The sequence below is a fragment of the Salmo salar genome, chromosome 09 (genome assembly GCF_965601325.2).
Source record: "Salmo salar chromosome 09, fSalSal1, whole genome shotgun sequence".
NCBI classification, from domain to species: Eukaryota; Metazoa; Chordata; class Actinopteri; order Salmoniformes; family Salmonidae; genus Salmo; species Salmo salar.
In genome coordinates this window covers 119026463-119031390 of record NC_138299.1, presented here as the reverse complement: position 1 = coordinate 119031390, position 4928 = coordinate 119026463, and the positions used below count along the sequence as shown (strand labels likewise).

Below are 4928 nucleotides of genomic sequence, written 5' to 3'. Positions count from 1 at the left end.
AGAAAAGACATAGCATACAACAGTCTGGGGGTTTTCTACCTTCTCTTCCTGCAGACTGATTCCCTGTATAGCTGTTTAATTGTGCGTGCATCTTAACAACCATAGTCAATGTCAGTTCTCACTGGACATAATTCTCAGTAATCTGAACCAGGAGTGGTGAACCAAATGTGTGTGTGAATGTGGACATATTCTTACAATAAACTCCCCTTAACCTGGACATCCACTTTATCTTTGTTCGGACCGGACATTCTGTAGTGCTTCTTTCACATGCATTGCTTGCTGTTTGGGGTTTTAGGCTGGCTTTCTGTACAGCACTTTGAGATATCAGCTGATATACGAAGGGCTTTATAAATAAATTTGATTTGATTTTGATTTGGTTGCTACCGGCCTTAAGCCAGCACTTAGAGTTAATTTATTATATTCATGGTCCTTTGATTCTCCACAACCCTACCCCTATTTTTCAATATATAAATACTATTTAGCAGATGCTTTATCCAAAGCAACTTATAGTCATGTGTAAGTGAATTTTTCCTTGTGGGAGCCCCCAGCAGGAATTGAACCATACAACCATACTGAAGCATCGCCATGACATTCTAATGGGAATTAATGTGATATTAGTGAATATATTATAGCCTTCATTACATTGTAGACAAGTTACCTACCAGGCAGCAGTACCAGAAGGAATATGGATATGAGAGCAACCAAATGTCTACAAAGCCCTCTCACATTTCCATGATCAGATTTTGCGCCAGTGTTTACAACTTTTGTGATTCCACCTCTGAGGCCTGCATCATCTTTTTCTTCAGGATCAGCTCGAAATGTAGGCTATCCCTATGCTTCTACTCTCTGGTATTTTTAACCTCTATTTGACCTGTAGACATTCAAACAGAGTGGGTGCACAGGAAATGACACGGGGAAATCACTATGATTGATAAGATTGTGCGGTATATTGTAGCCCTTTTATGAACTCCCAAACGTAATATTTAGTTTGTGCAATATCTGAATGGGACTGAATTGTGTGTCCCAACAAGGTTAGCTGAACAAGACTGTGTATGTGTGTGTGTGTTTTCCTACCTTATCAGGAACCCAATGTCCTGACAGTCAGGACTTTTTTCATGTCCTGAATTTGTTTGAATGTTTTTTTAAGCTTAAGGGTTGGGTTTTGGGGGTTAAGATTAGAGTTAGGGAAAATAGGATTTTTAATGGTCAAACATTTTTACCCCGAAAAAAGAAAACAAAGCTATGTGTGTGTGTGTGCAAGTATACATGTACAAGTATTAGCACATGCTATTTAATTACCAGAAAATCTACCAAGTTTAAATACCGAGAAAGATTCATATTTATCTGAGAGTCCCAAGAAATACCGCAAAATCGGAAGTGCCCATTTAAAGCCTTTACACCCAAGATATGGTCATTATGCCAGGGTTCTCCCAAAATAAGATTGTTGCTGCTCCATGTTGCCTGCGCCACTATGTAAAGATTTCACAGCAAGTGAAACAGATATTTAGTAATGATAGAATCACTTTGATCGCCAATTACACTGTTGTGAATTGCGAAACAGGCCGTTCATAAATTCTTTGCTTAATCATGTTGCTCAATTAATTATCGACACAGAGTGCGAACTCAAGACCCACAAAAGGCACCCGGAGTAGGCTATAGCGTTGTCGAATCATACAAACTTTGCAACGGCAGTCAAACAAATGTCAAATTACCAAAGTTGCTAAACTTGCTAGATAACCTCCAACGAATGACAGAATATCTCCTATTCGAGTTGCTGATTATACAGATAGCGGATCAGCTCATGAATAACGGGGAGATGAATAGAGGACATTTTTAAATATCAACGTACAGTATCTTAACCCGGACCAACTCTGTAAAAACATCGATATCTATGCTCAAACCTTTTGTCGATCATACATTCTCTACGGAAGTTCTCATATTTGTAGCAATACGAGACAGCGCAGAGGGCAGCGCAGAGAAGCAAGAGGAATGTTATAGCGGTATTTTGACATGCATAGGCGAGAGATGTGCTTTGATAATGCAACCTATGGATTGCAGAATAAAGTTAGGAATTTGGGGCTTCAGTTCGATAGGAACGATAGGAAAATAGCCTAAGCTCTATACGAGGCTATATAAAGCTACTACCTGAGTCAGTAGATAAATAATGCAATAATGTAGCCTAAATCAAGTGTATGTTAAATGTTTCCTTTTCAGTGATACGTAGATGAGCAAACGAATAAATGAGCCACCACTTCCGCTTGTCCAGCCAGAGATCAATTAGCCAAATATACAGACAGCGATTCAGTAAAACAAAAGCACATTGATTATCAGACAAGTCACGGGGTTTTGGTCAGGAGTAGCCTAGGACAGGCTACTACACGAGTGAAGAGCAAAATCCACTTGTAGGCCTATAACATGCTAGTAACATGCTAGCAACATGTTCCGATCAGCTAATATATGACCAAACTAAATAAAGATGATCATTAGCACTTCCCCAGCCTAATTATTGCCAAATATCCAAACGGAGATTCAGTGAAAACAAAAATCTGACATTGATTGATTTATCTATAAGAGTCCCCCACGCTTGTCTAAAAGCAGCGCGATGGCACTGTCCCAATCAAACCCGTGCTGAAATGATAATAGGTGACCAAACACATAGGCCTATATAAACAATAATTAGGCAAAAGGCTCCCATGCGACAACATGTTTGGATAATGTACCGTTTTATTTTTTGCCAATCTGCTGCTGCGTATGTTGTGTAATTGCATTTGTGCGACTTTGGGGGAAAATGTTGTAATTTCCTGGGTTTTGTCACTACATTTTTTCGGGAAATGTATGGACCCGGGAGTAGTCCCGGGACAGTCCCAGGATCCTGGTGTTAATCCCTAGCACATACCACTATTGCTGTAATTCTGTTTCCCATGGAAATATAAATCAGTGAACACACACCTATTACACAGTAATTACATACAGAATGTAATGTTACAATAGTTCTGGTATAGGCTGAGGGATGTAAACTGTAGCCGGGCATTCTTTGCTGTTCCAAATGTTCTTTTAAAACAACAATAACAGTATTATGTCAGGGTGAAACTCTTTCTATTTCAATTCTAAAAACGGGCTTAACATTACATTCTTAGAAAAAAAGGAACTATCTAGAACCAGGTAGAACCCGTTTGGTTCCAGGTAGAACCCTTCTGGGTTCCATGTAAAAAACCTTTCCACAGAGGATTCTACATTGAACCCAAAAGAGTTCTACCTGGAACCAAAAAGGGTTCCCCTATGGGAATAGCTGGAGAACCCTTTGGAACCCTTTTTTCTAATAGTGTACTGCAAATGATTGGAATCGTTATACCTTTCATGACAAAAATAATAAATGGCTTTACAGCACTTTTTAAAATAAAACAGTATCAGTAAGGCACTTCTGAATGTTCACCATTTTGTAAAATTCAGGATGATGCAGTCATTTGGTTCTGGGATGTAACAACCAATACCTGTGAAAACAAGGTCCAAATAGGTCATTAGTGTTTTATAGTAGATGCACAATTTGTGTGATAAATAGATTGTTGTAAATAACACTTGCTTTTCCCCTTAATTCTGGAGCGAGAGAGAGAGAGAGAGAGAGAGAGAGAGAGAGAGAGAGAGAGAGAGAGAGATATTGTAAATCATGACTCACCCACATCAGGTCTGATCACAGGCCCATTCTTCCCAGTCTGAACAAGGAGCTCCCAATAAGTGTGCTCAGCATTGTCCCCGGCTACACCATTCACACTCTCCAGGAAGGGACCATAGTTGAGGTCCTCTGTGTAGGTAAACCTGGAAGAACAATGCTCACTGAATACTGACATAATATAAAATAACTGACCTGCTAATTATACTACTCTTTATCCATTGCAACAGCAAGAAAACCACCATTACTTTTTCACATTGGAAACAGGAAAATACTGTATCACTCCATGCCATGCAATTATTGACACAGTGAACTACAGAACATTATCTTTTAAATTGGCATAGAAAACGATTTCTCAAACTGTAACATCTGTATTGCATATATGAGCTATTCTAGAAATCAATCAGACAATGGAATCTAAATTTCTACTGACTTGAAGTCTGCATTGGTCTGCTGCAGTCTCCTCATGGCACCGAGTAGGATCCCTCTGAACACAATGTCAGCACTGTAGGTCTCATTGGGTCCATTGGAGATGCTGTTGACTATTGTCAACTCAATGTTTTTTTCCCCATATCCCTCTGTAATAAAATTGTAATTAAAAATGTAAACTATACTGTATAGGTTATAAAGATAACATTACAAAAGAGGTAAAGTAAGTAAATATATTCCAAATTACTTTCAGTCAGGATCCCAGGAACCAGCAACAGCAGAGCTGCGGAGAGAAAAGATGCCATGAGCATACTCATCATGTATTCAGTTGGAAGATCAGTTGGAAGTGTAGGCCTAGAGTACTGCATTCACTCACTGCTTCTTATACAGTATTCCTAGACTTGTAGCCACTCATTTATAGTCTGGTTACAGTCTGTTTAGCTGTCCTTCAACTCCTTGCCACTCATTGTCATGCTGAACATATGATGCAGAGTACAAGGAGTGGAATGTTAACAGACTGGTACCCAGGCTAACTCCTTTAGGGACCTTCTGGAATTTATGGAACAGTGTACGCAGAGGAATTTTGGGGGATGGGTCATGCTATTTCAATTTAAGTCCGGTGGAGGTTTAGTATTTTTTAATTCAGTACAGGGGAAGGTCAAGCAATTTCTAATAGACAGTCTCCACTGATCAATTGGAGAGCTTTTCGAGCTGTGTGCCCAGTGGCTGGGAGCGCAGCCTGCAGGTTAACGTTTTTCATCATGAATAGTTTAGCTAATGAATGATGGGTTAATATGCATACGCTTCTAAGTTAGGCTACACATATTTAGCC

The 4928-nt window shown here is 39.4% G+C and overlaps 1 long non-coding RNA gene across 1 annotated transcript; it reads right to left on the bottom strand.

Moving 5' to 3' along the window:
• Positions 1 to 2706: 2706 nt before the first annotated feature.
• Positions 2707 to 4552, bottom strand: LOC145858060 (uncharacterized). The gene is made up of 4 exons (XR_014378859.1): positions 4344 to 4552; positions 4101 to 4245; positions 3674 to 3813; positions 2707 to 3491 (listed from the first exon to the last, which is right to left on the bottom strand). It is a non-coding gene; the product is annotated as an uncharacterized LOC145858060 (long non-coding RNA).
• Between the last annotated feature and the right edge of the window lie 376 nt (positions 4553 to 4928).